Genomic DNA, 18,958 nt, shown 5'->3' with positions numbered 1-18,958 from the left:
CACTACGAGACCAGATTAGCTTGTGAGATCAACCTGAAACTAGAAAATGCCCCATAACTGAGCCTTGGGGACATCCATAGTTAGGGGATGGAAGATGAAGGACGAGCTGATGAACAAAAGAAAAACAAAAAACAAGGAGAGGTGGTGGGAGAGACCAAGGAGCAGCCAGAGAGGTTTGGAGGCTGAGAAGATGACGTTTTCTAAGAAACCAAGGAGAGACAGTGTTTCCAGAAAGGGGTGGTCCACAGTGTCAAGAGCTGTCAAGAGGTTGAGGAGAACAGGGTCAGAGTACAGACCACTAGATTCGGAGAGGAGCAGATGCTTGGTGACCTTGCCGATAGTTTCAGAGGGCTGGAGGAGATGGAAGCCGGATTACAGACAGTCGAGGAGGGAGATGGGGGAGAGGGAATGGGAGCAGCTGCGTAAACAACCAATTCAAGGAGTTCGGACAGGGAGAGTAGTCAGTCCGTCATATTTATTGAACAATTACTATGTGCAGAGCCCTGGACTAAGTGCTTGGGAGAAAGCAATATATCAATAACACATTCTGTGCCCATGACGAGCTTCCAGTCTAGAGTAGGAGGGACATGGGGCACTAGCTGGATGGTGCGGAGGGATCAAAAGTGGGTTATTTTAGAAAAATAATAACAATAATAATGGTATTTGTTTAGTGCTTAATATGTGCCAAACACTGCTCTAAGCACTGAGGTAGAAACAAGATAATCAGGTTGTCCCACTTGGGGCTCACAGGCTTCATCCCCATTTTACAGATGAGGTAACTGAGGGACAGAGAAGTGAAGTGACTTGCCCAAAGTCACACAGCTGACAAGTGGAAGAGGAGGGTTCTCTGACTCCCAAGCCTGTGCTCTTTCCACTAAGCCACGCTGCTTAGAAGAGGAGACATGTAAGCAACAGGCAAGGAAAAGGCATTGGAGAGATGGTAAGAATAATAATTCTGATATGTGTTAAGTGCTTACAATGTGCCAGGCACAGTAATAAGCGCTGGGGTGGATACAAGCAGATCAGGTTGGACACAGCCCCCCTCCCACGTGGGACTCACAGTCTCAATTCCCATTTTACAGATGACTTAACTGAGGCCCAGTGAAGTGACTTGCCCAAGGTCACACAGCAGACACAAGGTAGAGCCGGGAATAAACCCCATGACCTTTTGACTCCCAGGCCCGGGCTCAATCCACTACGCCATGCTGCTAGTCAGGGAGAAGAGTGGAAATAAGAGTTTTTACAAAGTGTGATCAGATGAGATCAGAGGCACAGGTGTAGGGGGTGGATTTCAAAAACAGGTGGAAGATCTCCTCTTGAGAGAGGGCCAGGATGGAAGCGAGTAAATGTTAGCATTAGAGGGAACTGGGGAAATGATGGGAAGATTTTGAGGAATTCACAACTGATGGGTTTCAATCTTATCCATGAAGTACTAATATCTGAGATATTCTTTAAGCATTTACTACGTGCGAACCACTGTACTAAATGCTGGGATAGACACAAGAGAATTGGGTTGGATACAGTCCCTGTCCCACAAGGGACGAAGCCTACGGTAGAGGAAGAAAATGCATCTAACCCCCACTTTACAGATGAGGAAATGGAGGCACAGAGAAGTTAAGTGACTTGCCCAAGGTCACAGAGCAGATGAGCGGCGGAGCTTGTATTAGAACTCAGGCCCTTCTGACTCCCAGGCCCAGGCTCTTTCCACTAAGCCACAAAAGTCATCCGGACAAGAGAAGGGGGAAGGTGGGAGCACTGGGAGTTTAAGGTGGGAGAATCATCTCATTTGCCTCTCCTTTGAATCTTCTTCCATTCAGTTACATCCTAAAATATGGCAACCAAAATTTGGAGTGGGATGGGGATAGATGGACATGTGAATAATGATAATAATAATGATAATGTTGGTATTTGTTAAGAGCTTACTATGTACAGAGCACTGTTCTAAGCGCTGGGGTAGATACAAGGTAATCAGGTTGTCCCACATGGGGCTCACAGTCTTCATCCCCATTTTACAGATGAGGTAACTGAGGCACAGAGATGTTAAGTGACTTGCCCACAGTCACACAGCTGACAAGTGGCAGAGCCGGGATTCGAAGCCATTACCTCTGATTCCCAAGACCGGGCTCTTTCCACTGAGCCACGCTGCTTCCCTACAAGCTTCCCCGTGAAGCAGCACGGTCTGGTGGATCAGTCAGTGCCTCAGTTTCTAGTCTTCCCTGTTCCCTCCACCAATCCATCTCTCTCCCAGCCCTCCAGTAACGCCAAATAACTGCAAGCCAGCAGGGTCTCCCGGCTCCAATTCTCCGTCTCCAACTGGCCCACAGCAGAATCACGTGACTAAATAAGCCCCGCATTCCCGGAGAGGAATCCACCCAGGGCCTGCTCACGGGATCGGGACCAAGTCAACTCTAATCCTGATTCACTGTCTCCCCGACCCCAGCCGATCCTCATATCCGCAGGGGAGCCCGGCCTCTCCTACCCCTCCATACCAATTCCTCCCCATTCCCTGCGTCTCCAGTCCACCTCCACAATTTCTGCCCACGGGCTATCTTAACCCAGCAGGACAAACTGTGTTTCTGAGGCTGACTTTGACTTGACACAAGAAATCACAACAATGTTGGTGATATCGTGTCCATCTGCTGTGTTGCACTTTCCCAGGCATCTAGCTCGGCACATGGCAAGCACTGGATAAATACAATTGATTGATCGGTATCAGAATGGCACATTGAACTTGCAAATAATGATAATTGTGGCACTTAAGGGCTTACTATGTGCCAGGCACTATACTAAGCGCTGGAGTGGATACAAACAAATCGGGTTGGACACGATCCCTGTCCCATGTGGGGCTCACAGTCTCAATCCCCATTCTACAGATGAGGTAACTGAGGCCCAGAGAACTGAAGTGACTTGCCCGAGGTCACACCGCAGACAAGTGGCGAATCCGGGATTAGAACCCATGACCTCCTGAGTCCCAGGCCTGGGCTCTACCCCTACACCATGCTGCAACACGTGACATGAGATTACAACGCCTCCTTGCACCACATCAGTCTGAAGAACGTTAGCACGATAAAGCCATGTATTTTACTGCATAGTGTTTTTGCCACATTTTTAGAGCTCTGGCTGGTCACGCACTGCATCAATCAGTGCTATTTACTCAATAATAATGTTATCTTTTAAATGCTTACTATGTGCCAGGCACTGTACTAAATGCTGGGGTGGATACAAGCAAATCGGGTTGAGCGCTTAATATGCGCTTTGGGAGAGTACGATACCACAGGATTAGCAGACATGTTTCCTGCCCATATTGACCTTACGGTCTATTTAAAATATAATAATAATGATGACGGTATTTGTTAAGTGCTTACTATGTGCACAGCACTGTTCTAAGCGCTCGGGAGATACAAGGTGATCAGGTTGTCCCACGTGAGGCTCACAGTCTTAATCCCCATTTTACAGATGAGGGAATTGAGGCAAAGAGAAGTGACACACAGAAGTCACACAGCTGACAAGTGGCAGAACCAGGATTTGAACCCATGCTCTCTGACTCCCCAGCCTGTGTTCTTTCCACTGAGCCACGAATTTAAAGATCTGTATATAAGTGCTGTGGGCTGGGGGCGGGGTGAATATCACACGTCCAAAGGTCACAGATCCAAGTGCCTAGGTGACCCAGAAGGGAAAGCGAGGCAGGGAAGAGGGTTTAATCCGGGAAGCCCTCTTGGGAAAGCCTTTTGGAGAAGATGTAACTTTAATAATGCTTTGAAGGTGGCATATAAGCTCAAGTAAACTCACTGCAGGCAAGCTCAAGGGCAGGGATCATGTCTACTAGAAGCAACATGGCGTAGCAGAGAGAGCCCAGGCCTGGGAGTCAGAAGGTCATGGGTTCTCATCCCCGCTCTGCCTCATGTCTGCTGTGTGACCTTAGGCAAATCACTCAACTTCTCTGGGCCTCAGTTACCTCATCTGTAAAATGGGAATTAAGACTGTGACCCCCTAAATGGGACAGAGACTGTGTCCAACCCAATTATCTTGTCTTTGCCCCAGGACTTACAACAGTGCCTAGCACATAGTAAGCACTTAAAAAATACCAGAATTCTTATCTGTTATATTGTACTCTTCCAAGCACTTAGTACAGTGCTCTGCACAGAGTAAATGTTCAATAAAGACCATTGATTATTAGAATTATCATTTTACAGATTGGGAAACCAAAACAGAGGGAGGTTACATGACTTGCCCCAAATCCAACAGTGAGACAGTAATGGAGTTAGGACCCTGTCCTAGTTGAAAGAGCCCTTTCAGGAATTCCACGATTTCAGATCTTGAATTTTTTCCCTTTCTGCATCATCCTCAACCTTTTCTGATCCCTTGCATAGCCAGAGATTGAGGAGAAGACGGTAGTAGCTATACTGAGACTCAATTCTGACATAAACAAATAGATTTACTAGAGAGCTGAGACATAGTAATAAGAATAATAACATATTTATTAAGATAATCAGGTTGGGCACAGTGCCCTTGAAGTTGACAAAGGAAATCACAATGCGGACCCTTTGGATTAGAGTCTTTGAAAACTCTAAACTGATGTCAGTTCTACAATTTTTTTCCAGCTGCTGGAAATTATACAAGAGTACAATTTGGAAGACACTGACAGCCGAAATCTTCTTGACACATAGGGTCACCTAGCCAGAGAGAATAAATGTTGCCAATTAGCAAAAACAATTTATAAACTTTTTTTGACTTCACTCGTTAATCTTTCCCAAAAGAATACGAAGTACCTGACTATCAATCAACTAAGGTAGCAAAAGGACAGTCACAATGTGAAAAAACTGAAGAGAGATAAAGGAAGAAATAATTTAACAGGAAGGACACCTCACATTTTGGATAGAATGGCAATGGGAAATTGGGAAACATTCTCCAAAAACCAGAGTTGCCCTGGATACTGTGCGTCTGCCTCTATAATGCAGAAAAAATAGCTGTGTACATATGCGCAGTGTTCCTCAAGGCCCGTGCTCTAACCACCGAAGTTTGCTTAGAACAGTGCTTGGCACATAGTAAGCGCTTAACAAATACCATCATTATTATTATTATTATTAACACAGGGTTCTTGAACATAATCCTCATGGTAAGGGAGAATTGACTGGACTAAAAGTTTATCAGAGAAAGAAATTAAAGGACTGTGACAAACAGGCTGACAGGCAAAGAAAAAAATGTAAGATCGTAAGCTCCTTGAGGGCAGTGAATGTGTGTTTTCCTTCTCTTTCTACCCTCCCAAAATTTACTAGAGTATGCCGCCTTCAAACGCCAACTCCCTCTCTCTTAGAAGGGAGTCCTGTGTGGGCCAGGTACCGTCTGCATCCTCGTCTACAACCCCCTCCTCCATTAAAGGCGCTGCAGCTGTCCAAGAACCAGCCCGGTGCTATCACCCTATCTCCCTACTACCCATCCTTTCCAAAATCCTAGAACGAGTCGTCTACAATCGATGCTTAGAATTCCTTAACTCCCATTCTCTCCTAGACCCCCTCCGATCTGGCTTCCGTCCCCTCCACTCTACCGAGACTGCTCTCTCTAAGGTCACCCGTGACCTCCTTCTTGCCAAATCCAATGGCTCCTACTCCATTCTGATCCTCCTTGACCTCTCTGCTGCCTTTGACACTGTCGACCATCCCCTCCTCCTCCATACCTTATCTCACCTTGGCTTCACGGACTCTGTCCTCTCCCGGTTCTCCTCTTACCTCTCTGGCAGGTCATTCTCGGTCTCCTTCGCCGGCGCCTCCTCCCCCTCCCATCCTTTAACTGTTGGAGTTCCTCAAGGGTCAGTTCTCGGCCCTCTTCTGTTCTCCATTTACATTCACTCCCTCGGTGAACTCATTCGCTCTCACGGCTTTGACTACCATCTCTACGCAGATGACACACGGATCTACATCTCCACCCGTCCTCTCCCCGTCCCTTCAGGCTCGCATCTCCTCCCGCCTCCGGGACGTCTCCACCTGGATGTCGGCCCGCCACCTAAAACTCAACATGAGCAAGACTGAGCTCCTCATCTTCCCTCCCAAACCCGGTCCTCTCCCAGACTTCTCTATCACCGTGGATGGCACGACCATCCTTCCCGTCTCTCGGGCCCGCGATCTCGGTGTCATCCTTGACTCGTCTCTCTCGTTCACCCCACGCATCCTATCCGTTACCGAGACCTGCCGGTTTCACCTCTACAATATCGCCAAGATCCGCCCTTTCCTCTCCACCCAAACGGCTACCTTACTGCTACGGGCTCTCGTTATATCCCGGCTAGACTACTGTGTCGGCCTTCTCTCTGACCTCCCTTCCTCCTCTCTCGCCCCGCTCCAGTCTATTCTTCACTCCGCTGCCCGGCTCATCTTCCTGCAGAAACGATCTGGGCATGTCACTCCCCTTCTTAAACAACTCCAGTGGTTGCCTATCGACCTCCGCTCCAAACAAAACTCCTCACTCTAGGCTTCAAGGCTCTCCATCACCTCGCCCCTTCCTACCTCTCCTCCCTTCTCTCTTTCTCTCGCCCAACCCGCACGCTCTGCTCCTCTGCCGCCCACCTCCTCACCGTCCCTCGGACTCGCCTATCCCGCCGTCGACCCCGGGTCACGTCCTCCCGCGGTCCCGGAACGCCCTCCCTCCTCACCTCCGCCAAACTGATTCTCTTCCCCTCTTCAAAACCCTACTTAAAACTCACCTCCTCCAAGAGGCGTTCCCAGACTGAGCTCCTCTTCTCCCTCTACTCCCTCTGCCACCCCCCCTTTACCTCTCCACAGCTAAACCCTCTTTTTCCCCTTTTCCCTCTGCTCCTCCATCTCTCCCTTCCCATCCCCACAGTACTGTACTCATCCGCTCAACTGTATATATTTCCATTACCCTATTTATTTTGTTAATGAATTGTACATCGCCTCGATTCTATTTAGTTGCCATTGTTTTTACGAGATGTTCTTCCCCTCGACTCTATTTATTGCCATTGTTCTCGTCTGTCCGTCTCCCCCGATTAGACTGTAAGCCCATCAAACGGCAGGGACTGTCTCCATCTGTTGCCGACTTGTTCATCCCAAGCGCTTAGTATAGTGCTCTGCACATAGTAAGCGCTCAATAAATACTATTGAATGAATAAATGAATGGCAAACTTTCACCCTTAAAACTGTACATATATCTATAATTTTCTTTATTCTATTGATGCCTGTTTACTTGTTTTGACGCCTGCCTTCCCCCTTCTAGACTGTAAGCCCGGTGTGGGCCGGGATTGCCTCTATTGCTGAATTGTACTTTCCAAGCGCTTAGAACAGTGCTCCACACACAGTAAGCGCTCCATAAATACAACTGAATGAATGCATGTTTAATATGATCATCTTGTATCTATCTTCCCCAGCATTTAATACACAGTAAAATACCCAGCCGGCACACTTTGCTCCTCTAATGCTAAGCTTCTCACCGTGCCTCGATCTCGCCTATCTCACTGCCGACCCCTCACCCATCTCCCGCCTACATCCTGAAACGCCCTTCCTCCTCATATCCGACAGACAATTACACTCCTCGCCTTCAAAGCCTTATTGAAGGCACATCTCCTCCAAGAGGCCCTCCCTGACTAAGCCCTCCTTTCCTCTTCTCCCATTCCCTTCTGTGTCGCCCTGACTTGCTCCCTTTATCCATCCCCCTGTCCCAGCCCCACGGCACTGATGTACATATCTGTCATTTATTTATTTATGGGTCTAGAGGGGGCTAGAGACATTAATGTAAATAAATTATGGGTAGGTTCATAAATGCCATGGGGCTGAGGAAGGGGTGAATAAATTGTATAAATTCAAGTGCAAAGGTGATGCAGAAGAGAGTGGGAGAAGAGGAAAGATGGGCTTAGTTGGAGAAAACCTCTTGGAGGAGATGTGAAAGTAATAAGGCTTTGAAAGAGGGGACAGTGATCGTCTGTCAGATACTAAGAGGGAGGGAATTCCAGGCCAGAGACAAGACATGGGTGAGGTGTCAGTGACGAGATAGACGAGACTAAGGCACAGTGAGTGGGTTGACATTAGGGGAACTAAGTGTGAGGGTCGGGCACGGTAGGAAATCAATCAGGGAGGTAGGACAGAAGGGGGCAATTGATGCTTTAAATCATTGCTTTTCCTTCATGTATCTCATTTATGGTTTTCATGCCTCTCTCATCAATGGAAACTGGGACAGGAAGGGGCATCCAATGTGTGGTGAGCCCACAACAAGCTGCCTTATTAGTGATTGTTTGTGAGCCCGTGAACAAGAAGAAGAAGAGACTGGTGAAGGCTCTACCTGAGACAGGTATTGTGGGCCTGTGGGGATGGAGCATGGAGGGAAGTGTGGCTTTCTTTCCCTGCTCTACTCGGTAACGGGCCTGGACTTATCAATGACTGCCATGTAGAGCCACAGCTTAGCCACACCTAAGGCAGATAAAAGGTGCTCGCTTTGAATTGTGAAAGGGCCCACAGAGGCATGCAAAGAAGTAAGAGGCTCAGTGGAAAAAGTCTGAGCTTGGGAGTCAGAGGTCATGGGTTTAAATCCCGGCTCGGCCGCTTGTCAGCTGTGTGGCTTTGGACAAATCACTTAATTTCTCTGTGCCTCAGTTACCTCATTTGTCAGATGGGGATTAAGACTGAGCTCCACGTGGGATAAGTTGCTCACCTTGTATTCTCCCCAGCATTGAGTACAGAGCTTTGCACATAGTAAGTGCTTAACAAATGCCATCATTATTATTAGTTTTAGAGGAAGCACACTGAGAGCCGCAGAAGAGCAGCACTCGGAAGCAGCAGAAGGCAGCAGCACTTGAAAGCAGAAAGAAGAAGCATTGGCAGAACGGGCTCCTTTGACTACAGACTGGACCCTTGGTGGAGAGGAGTGAGAGTGTGTTTGTGTGTGTGTGTGTGTGTGTATGAGACTTCCTTGAACCCCGGTAAAACTAAGTAAAAAACTTTCCACAGTAATTGATGATCAGAGGTGTGGTTTGACTCCTACTACGTGTCACCAAGGCTACCCCGGTCCAGGAAGGTCCTGGTCAGAACGAACCGGGGGCTCGCGACACAGTGGTGATTCAGTTCATCTCCCTAAGTCATATCAGTAGGAGGCCTCAAAAACCAAGGGCTCTCTCTGGTCTTTGTACCCCAACTCCCTATAACTACTGGATATTTAGGCCATAGTTACTCCGCAGTCTTTGTTCAAAACTACACACCTTCTAGTACCTAATGTTTATTGACCGTAAGGTGCACTACAGTTTTTCAAAGCACGATGTGACAATCTTAAACAAACCAAGCCTCCTCAGCTAGCAGAGTACAACTCAACTTCTAGCAGCTGGGTGTGAAGACGTAAGAGATCAATCAATAGGATGTATTGAGCACTGTACAAACACTGTACTAACCACTTGAGAGATCATTATTATTATAATAATTTCCCCACAAATTGAGAGGACATATTTATACACAAGTGACACCCAGGGCAGGGAGAGAGAGAGAGAGAGAGTGTGTGTTTGAGTTTTTCATGTTATTTAAGTGCTTACCATGTGCCAGGCACTGTTCTAAGCGCTGGGGCAAATACAAAGTAATCAGGATGGACACAGTCCAAGTCCCTCATGGGGCTCACTGCCTTCATCCCCATTTTACAGATGAGATAAATGGCACAGAGAAGTTAACTGACTTGCCCAAGATCACACAGCAAACAAGTGGCAGAGCTGGGATTAGAACCTAGGTCCCTTAGGCTCCCAAATCTGTGCTCTATCCACTAGGCAGCACTGCTTCCATGTAGTTGCCCTTCGTATTCTAAGACGACACCACCGAGGGTGAAGTTCACCTAGGAGTGTGTTTGTGGCTGAAAAGGCCAATTTGGGACTCACAATTCTGGCCACATTGGGCACGCAAAAAAAGATGTCCCTTCTTGTGCTTGATATTTGCAGCTTCTGGGCATTCTCTTTAACCTTCTTGTCTCTCTTTCCATGCAAAGCTTTTGCTCCAAACTTTTGTTCAGAGGCTATAATCCATGGCCTTATTCCGTTTAGGACAATTAAGATCGGACTTGGGGCAGCAAAGTTCCAGAAGCATGGTTTTTCACATCCTATTTAGGCAGAATTGATCCACATACACACATAATCAAACCTGAGCTTGTAGGGTGTGGCACTACAAAAATGCTCAATTACATCTATTATAAAATTGTTGGCTTTCAGAGTCAAGAGTGGAAGGAAAAGACGGACAGATGCAGAGTGACGAAAAAATGTGAAGACATATAAAAATTGGACTTATTTTGCCAAGCTACAGCTTTACTGACAGCTCGAAAACCTACGGTCCTAACCAGTTGTCTTGATTTCCCTGTATTTTGAAGAGGGAAAATTTAGTTCTGTTGGGCAAAGGCACTGTCACCCAAGTTTAACCCTTCTAACCCAGTATATTACGGTAGTAGTTAAGCACTTACTATGTGCCAAGCGCTGGGATTGGTACAAGTTAATCAGGTTGGATGCAGTTCCTGCCCCATATGGGGCTCACACTCTTAATCTCCGATTTACAGATGAGGTAACTGAGGCCTAGAGAAGTTAAGTGATTTGGCCAAGGTCACACAACAGACAAGTGGCAGAGCCGGGATTGGAACCCAGGTCCTTCTGACTCCCAGATCCGGCTCTATCCACTAAACCATGTTGCTGTTCTACTTTTCCATGCACAGGCATTTATACTTGTATATTTACAAACTGTATACAACCCGACTAGCTTCTATCTACCCCTGTGCTTAATACAGTGCCTAGCACAGGGTAAGCACTTAAAAATTACCATACCAAAAAAAAAAAGGTTGACTTCCCCAGGATCACATTTCAGACCAGTGGTGGAGCCAGGATTATAATAATAATAATAACGTTTTATTAAATAATAAATAAATAAAATAATAATAATAAATATATAAAATAAAATAATAAATAAAATAAAATAATTAATAATAAAAATAATAGCGTTTTTATTAAGCGCTTACTATGGGCCAGGCACTGTCCTAATCGCTGGGGAGGATACAAGCAGATTGGGTTGGACATTGTCCCTGTCGCACGTGGGGTTCATAGTCTCGACTCCCATTTAACAGATGAGGGAATTGAGGCCCACCGAAGTGAACTGACTTGCCCAAGATCACACAGCAGACAAAGTGGTGGAGCCGGGATTCCATGAATGCCCCTTTTCCTCTGCTCTTCCTCCCCTCCCCATCGCCCCGACTCGCTCCCTTTGCTCTACACCCCCACCCCCCCGCCCACAGCACTTGCATATATATGTACCTACCTATAATTCTATTTATATGAATAGATGTTTACCTCTTTTGATATGTATATACCTATAATCTCACTCTAGGCTTCAAAGCTCTCCACTGTCCCCTCCTACCTCTCCTCCCTTCTCTCTTTCCACTGCCCACCCCGCACGCTCCGCTCCTCTGCCGCCTTACCTCCTCGCCGTCCCCCGTTCTCGCCTATCCCGCCGTGGACCCCTGGGCCACGTCCTCCCGCTGTCCTGGAATGCCCTCCCTCCTCACCTCCACCAAACTCTCTTCCCCTCTTCATGGCCCTACTGAGAGGTCACCTCCTCCAACAGGCCTTCCCAGACTGAGCTTCCCCTTTTCCCTCTGCTCCCTCTGCTGCCCCTCTACCCCCAACACCTTCACCTCCCCTCAGCTAAGCCCCCTTTCCCCCCCTTTCCCTCTGCTCCCTCTCCCTTCCCTTCTCCCTTCCCCTCCCCTCAGCACTGTGCTCGCTCACTCAATTGGATATATTTTTTATTACCTTATTTACTTTGTTAAGATGTACATCACCTTGATTCTATTTATTGCTATTGTTTTAATGAGATGTTCATCCCCTTGAGTCTATTTATTACTATTGTTTTTGTCCGTCTGCCTCCCCCGATTAGACTGTGAGCCCGTCAATGGGCAGGGACTGTCTCTATCTGTTGCCGATTTGTACATTCCAAGCGCTTAGTACAGTGGTCTGCACATAGCAAGCGCTCAATAAATACTATTGAATGAATGAATTGTATATATCTATCATTCCATTTATTTATGTGGATGCTATTGATGCCTGTTTCCTTGTTTTGCTGTCTGTCTCCCCCTTCTAGACTGAGAGCCTGTTGCAGGCAGAGATTGTCTCTATTGCTGAATTGTATTTTCCAAGCGCTCAGTACAGTGCTCTGCACACAGCAGGCTCTCAATAAATACATTTGAATGAACGAACCCATGACCTTCTGACTCCCAGGCCCGTGCTCTATCCACTACGCCAGGCTGCTTCAAAGGGCACTTTGAGAGGGTACAGAAGCAACAAAAGTCCACCTTCGTCCCCACCTCGGCCGAAAATAAAAATGACCAATGTTTTCAGTGAGCATTTATGGAGGCGGAAACTTGCAGCTTTTTGTCTCGAAGCGACGAAAGCCCCAGGCCCACGCCCAGAGCCTCTGACCAACCATCTTGGTGCCCGGGTGAAAATGCACCCCATTCCCACAGAGAAGCAGCATGGCTCAGTGGAAGAGCCCGGGCTTGGGAGTCAGAGGTCGTGAGTTCTAATCCCCCCTCTGCCACTTGCAGCTATGTGACTTTGGGGAAGTCATTTAACTTCTCTGCGCCTCAGTTACCTCACCTGTAAAATGGGGATGAAGGCTGTGAACCCCACATGGGACAACCTGATGACCTTGTATCTATCCCAGTGCTTAGAACAGAGCTTGGCAAATACTAAGTGCTTAACAAGTACCGTAATTATTATTATTATTCTGACATGGGACTCTCGGCGTGGCAACAGCAGAGAAGCAGCATGGATCAGTGGAAAGAGCCCGGGCTCAGGAGTCAGAGGTCGTGAGTTCTAATCCCATTTCTGCCGCTTGGCAGCTGTGTGACTTTCAGCAGGTCACTTAACTTCTCTGTGCCTCAGTTCCCCCATCTGTAAAATGGGGATGAAGACTGTGAGCCCCACATGGAACAACCTAATTACATTGTATCCACCCCCCACACTGCTTAGAACAGTGCTTGCCACATAGTAAGCACTTAACAAATATTATTATTATTATTATTATTATCCCCAACCTCCCTCTCCAGCCCGCGGAGGGTGGGAGGCCACCTCCGCGTCCTCCCCAGGCCAGGCATGAGCAGGGAACCTCAGTTGCATTTATTCATTCATTCAATCGTATTTACTGAGCCCTTACTCTGTGCAGAGCACTGTACTAAGCGCTTCAAAAGTACAATTCGGCAACAGATAGAGAAATCCCGGCTCAGCTGCTTATCAGCTGTGTGACCTTGGGCAAATCACTTCACTTGACCCCCCCATGACCCTCTCCCCCCGGCTTCCCCGCTTCCTCTCCCCTCAGCACTGTGCTCATTTGTATATATCATTTATTTCCCTATTTATTTTGATAAGGTGTCCATCCCCTTCATTCTATTGATCTTGATGATGATGTTTTTGTTTCGTTCTGTTCTGCTCTGCTGTTTGTCTCCCCGGCTTAGACTGTGAACTCATCATTGGGCAGGGATGGTCTCTATCTGTTGCCCAATCGTCCATTCCAAGCGCTTGGTTCAATGCTCTGCACATAGTAAGCGCTCAGTCAATACTATTGAATGAATGAAATTTGTTTTTGTTTTGTTCTGTTTTGCTCTGCTGTCTCCTCCGCTTAGACTGTGAGCCCGTCACTGGGCAGGGATGGCCTCTGTTGCCCAATTGTCCATTCCAAGCGCTTAGTCCAGTGCTCTGCACATAGTAAGTGCTCAATCATTCATTCATTAGTATTTATTGAGCACTTACTATGTGCAGAGCACTGGACTAAGCACTTGGAATGTACAACTGGGCAACAGATAGAGACAATCCCTGACCAATAACGGGCTCACAGTCTGTACTATTGAATGAATGGTCTTGTTTTTGTTTTTGTTCTGTTTTGCTCTGCTGTCTGTCTCCCCCGTTGAGATTGTGAGCCCGTCATTGGGCAGGGATGGCCTCTACCTGTTGCCTAATCGTCCGTTCCAAGCGCTCAGTCCAGCGCTCTGCACATAGTATGCGCTCAATCCATACTATTGAATTGTCTTGGATTTTTGTTCTGCTTTGCTCTGCTGTCTGTCTCCCCCGCTGAGACTGTGAGCCCGTCCACGGGCTGGGCTGGCCTCTATCTGTTGCCTTATCATCCATTTCCAGCGCTCAGTCCAGTGCTGTGCACATACTAAGCGCTCCATCCATACTACTGAATGAATGAGTGGTCTTGTTTTTGTTCTGTTTCGCTCTGCTGCGGGTCTACCCATTTTAGACTGTGTGAGCCCGTCATTGGGCAGGGATGGTCTCTGTTGCGGAACTGTCCATTGCAAGCGCTCAGTCCAGTGCCGTGCACATAGTAAGAGCTCCATCCCTACTATTGAATGAATGAGTGGTCTTGTTTTAGGGAAAGCAGCGTGGCTCAGTGGAAAAAGCCTTGGCTTCGGAGTCAGAGGTCATGGGTTCGATTCCCATATCCGCCACTTGTCAGCTGACTCGCCCACAGTCACTTCACTTCTCTGTGCCTCAGTTACCTCATCTGTAAAATGGGGATGAGGACTGTGAGCCTCACGTGGGACAACCTCATTACCCTGTATCTACCCCGGCGCTTAGAACAGTGCTCTGCACATAGTAAGCGCTTAACAAATACCAACAGTAAGGTTTTGTTCTGTTTCGCTCTGCTGCGGGTCTCCCCGGCTTAGACTGTGAGCCCATCATTGGGCACGGATGGTCTCTGTTGCAGAACTGTCTATTGCAAGTGCTCAGTCCAGTGCCGTGCACACAGTAAGCGCTCCATCCCTACTACTGAATGAATGAGTGGTCTTGTTTTTGTTCTGTTTCGCTCTGCTGCGGGTCTCCCCGGCTTAGACTGTGAGCCCATCATTGGGCACGGATGGTCTCTGTTGCAGAACTGTCTATTGCAAGTGCTCAGTCCAGTGCCGTGCACACAGTAAGCGCTCCATCCATACTACTGAATGAATGAGTGGTCTTGTTTTTGTTCTGTTTCGCTCTGCTGCGGGTCTCCCCGGCTTAGACTGTGAGCCCATCATTGGGCACGGATGGTCTCTGTTGCAGAACTGTCTATTGCAAGTGCTCAGTCCAGTGCCGTGCACACAGTAAGCGCTCCATCCATACTGCTGAATGAATGAGTGGTCTTGTTTTTGTTCTGTTTCGCTCTGCTGCGGGTGTCCCCGGCTTAAACAGTGAGCCCGTCATTGGGCAGGGATGGTCTCTGTTGCAGAACTGTCCATTGCAAGCACTCAGTCCAGTGCTGTGCACATAGTAAGAGCTCCATCCCTACTACTGAATGAATGAGTGGTCTTGTTTTTGTTCTGTTTCGCTCTGCTACGGGTCTCCCCGGCTTAGACTGTGAGCCCATCATTGGGCAGGGATGGTCTCTGTTGCAGAACTGTCCATTGCAAGCGCTCAGTCCAGTGCTGTGCACATAGTATGAGCTCCATCCCTACTACTACTGAATGAATGAGTGGTCTCGTTTTTGTTCTGTTTTGCTCTGCTGCGAGTCTCCCCGGCTTAGACTGTGAGCCCATCATTGGGCACGGATGGTCTCTGTTGCAGAACTGTCCATTGCAAGCGCTCAGTCCAGTGCCGTGCACATAGTAAGCGCTCCATCCACACTAAGGGAGAAGCAGGAGAGAAGCGCAGTCCTGCAGGGGCCCAGAGGCCCGATGGCGCATGCGCAGATCGGCGCCGCGCCATGTGCCGCCCCCCCCCCCGCCCTCCTCCGCCGCCGCCGCCGCCGCTCGGCCCGGCCTCCCTCCCCGACCCCGCCGCGCCTCGGATTCGCAAATTACCTGAATCCCGAACCCAGGACCTGCCCCCTCGATGAGATGGAGCCTCCGTCCCCCCTCCAAGGGTGCTGGGGAGGAGGCTCCGGCGGCGCCTGCCGTTTGAGCTCAGCCACTTCCGGGTTCGGCAGCCAGGCAGGACTAGGAGAGGGGCCGAGCGAATCGAGGGGGGGGGACTGCCGAGGGCATCGATCGCCGCCGCTCCCGCCGCCCTCAAGGCGGTTGGCCCCCGAGGCGGGGACGCGCGCGCGCCCCCGAGGAGGGGGGAGGGGAAGGGCCGGGGGCGCGCATCCCGGCGCGTCACCATAAGGACGGTCGTCGTCACGGTCAGCAATAAATAAAGAAATTTGCACGGCGGGAAGTTGTTTTAAAGTCGCGGACACGTGGTCAGAATTGATCGTTCCCTTCTTTAGGGGCAGGAAAAAAGGGGCGATATGATCAATCATCGTCGCCTGTCTCTGTCGAGTCCTCGAAGATTAAATCGCAATGATTTATTTGCAAATCGCATCCACAGGCTCCGCTCCCCTCCCGTGGAGGCGATGCAAATCCACGCGCGGGCTGCAAATTAGGGGCCTCCGCCAGAGCCAGCGGGGCGGCCGTGGGAAGGACTGGCTGGGAGCGGGGGGCAGGAGGAGGGGGTCTAAACGTACAGTTTTCTCGTCCAGGTCAACGGTGTTCAAAGAGCTCCGTGTTTTCTGACATTCATACCATTTTTTTCCTCGCGTGAAAATTCACTTCCCTTTTTTTTCCCACGAGGTGCAGCTGGACCGAAATTGTCGTTCTTATGCTGGCTTTCGAGGGGGGCTTCCCGATGGTGGGGGCTGATTCCCCACCGCCAGATGCATGAAATGCAATTTTCCAAAGAAAACTGGGAGAAAACACGGAGATCGTGCGAAATTGGCCGATCCGTCACGACCACGGTTTATAAGGGCCATTCGTTTAAAAATCACTTGCCACCCATCTACCTCAAATACTGGGGGAAGTGATTCCAACTCGGTTGGTTGCAGTGAGCAGATGTGCAGATTTACCAACTGAGCTGACAGCATGCTACTCCTCTGGAAATGTTCTCCTCGGAGCAAATAAGGATACCTTAGCCTGGCGTCGATATCCATATAGGTAGGAAATAAAGTTACCGAAAGGGGAAAGTAGAGGAAAAGTGACAACGTGAGAAGTTCACCCCACTTTCCAGCCCCCCACAGACAACAGTGGTAGCGATAGTAGACGGATAAAAAGAGTCTGACTGTATATTTGCAGAGGAGATCAAGCCCTTAGGTGTACAGAAGAGGAAAAGTAGGGGAAAAGTGACCAAATGAGATCATCCTTTTTCACCTCTCTCTCTCACCCGTTCTCCCTCCCCTCACATTAAGTCAATAGGGATAATAATAGTGTAAGAGTAAACTAGTCTAAGTATATGTTTGTAGAGCAGAAACAAACCCGGAGGTATTAAAAGAGTTGTAAGACGTTTTTAAGTCAAACATAGCGGAGTTTTAATGACTGCACACACACAGAAGCACACACATGCACCAAGGTATCGCCCTTGACATAAGAATAATGTACAAATCCACTTATCCTCATTACGTGTAAAAGAGTTAATTTTTTTTGTATATATAAATCACTTGTGAATTGCCGGTCCAAGTTGAGTGTTTCCCAACGGTTTTTGGAAAGACTGGACAGAACCCCCAATTTATTGCTGTGGATTATGCTTTAGCTGCAAAGAACCGAGGTCGGACACTGCTCCTTCCCAATTCGGCGCTCAGCTCTCCTTCCGATGACAGGCCCGTTTGGGATTTCTCGTTAATATTCCTTGGGGACGGAATTTTTCCAGGCCCCTTCACTTCACCGGTCCCCGGTTCAACAGTCCTATAAAAAGAATCTTCAAACTGACATTAAAAGAAGGATGATCGTTTCCTGAATAACCGGACCCACCCAGTGTTTCGGCGGGACCCAAATTGCCATTTCCCAAGACGAAGCCCGAGTAGAAAGAAACAGGGCTCTAAATGAACAAACCTTGGGGAGCTGGTGCGTTGAACTAATTAAATTTCAGTCTAAACACCTGGTGGGTGATTGCTAAAATCCGCCAAATCGGAACTCTCCAAAAGCAGCAAGATCCTTACGAAACCCGTAAGGATACTACGGGAAAGACTTCTTTAAAGGTGGAAAGTTGTCTTTCAAGAGGTCAGAGGAAGAATCGATACGCGAGCAAGGGCTAAGCAATTTTGAATAATTTATTAGGGCCCTCCTGAAGGTGTGAATGGCTGAAACCTTAATAGTCTGTCAAGAAGATATTTTCATTGAATTTAAGCAACAAAAGAAAATCAACATAAGGGAGCACATGCTCTGCTCTTCCTTGGTTCAACACACCAGAAAGTTTTAAGGAATTGGGTTGCCTTTCTCAGAGGGACTTTTACCCCATTTTGGGCTGGGCGGAACTTCGACGATATGACTTTCTTCTTTTCAGTCCATTCCTCAGCGCGAACTCATCAAATTACATCGTACTCTGTGTTCCCTTTGCACTATCGGGAACGACCACCTTCGTTCAGACGTCGTAACATTCTCAAATAAGAAAAAACGGTTTGTGGAAAATATGCACAATAGATGGGGAGCAAACGGTCGGTAGAACACATTGGGGATCGGTCAGAGTTACTTTGACAGTGGCATTTTAACATGTACGAATCTATTCTGTGCCTAAACGACTCACGCACAGCGATGCGATGAAAATGTTCTTAAGGGGGAAAAAAAATAATCGGTTTGGAGAAGTGCGGACCGCCACAAAATTCCTGCAAATTGCCGGAAAGAATCGGCTTGCCAAGAACGTAATTCGGGCTGTTTCGACTGAGAACTTGACTTTTCCACGCTGTGAAGGAATGCAACCCTCGCCGAAACAAAAGGCAGATAAAAGAGCGCGTGGAGGGAAAAATCATCATCATCATCATTATTTGGGGGGTGGGGGGCGACCTCCGAAGAGGCAGGGCGAGCGTCCTTTCTTCCTATCCCGGGGCTCAGAGACCCCTCTAAAGGTGACAGGTCGGAAAACAGCTGCTTAGGAAGCAATTGGCTTTATTCCCCCCACCCCCCGGTAAATCCCAATCCGGAGTAGCCCTGTTATTTATTTTATTATTTTTTTTTTTGGAAGGGGTAGCGGCGGGTTGAACTCCTCCAAAGAGGGAGGACGGGTTGG

General features: G+C 48.3%; 1 protein-coding gene across 1 annotated transcript in view; it reads right to left on the bottom strand.

The window, feature by feature from the left end:
• Positions 1 to 15,918, bottom strand: part of RSRC1 (arginine and serine rich coiled-coil 1) — a 382,357-nt gene extending 366,439 nt beyond the window's left edge. Inside the window, exon 1 of the mRNA XM_029072604.2 lies at positions 15,787 to 15,918. The gene's annotated coding sequence lies outside the window, so the exon portion shown is untranslated. The remainder of the gene's footprint in view (positions 1 to 15,786) is intronic.
• Between the last annotated feature and the right edge of the window lie 3,040 nt (positions 15,919 to 18,958).

Source organism: Ornithorhynchus anatinus, chromosome 1 (assembly GCF_004115215.2).
Source record: "Ornithorhynchus anatinus isolate Pmale09 chromosome 1, mOrnAna1.pri.v4, whole genome shotgun sequence".
In the NCBI taxonomy this organism is placed as follows: Eukaryota; Metazoa; Chordata; class Mammalia; order Monotremata; family Ornithorhynchidae; genus Ornithorhynchus; species Ornithorhynchus anatinus.
Note: the sequence above shows the minus strand (reverse complement) of the source record. Positions and strands in the feature narration are given on the sequence as shown.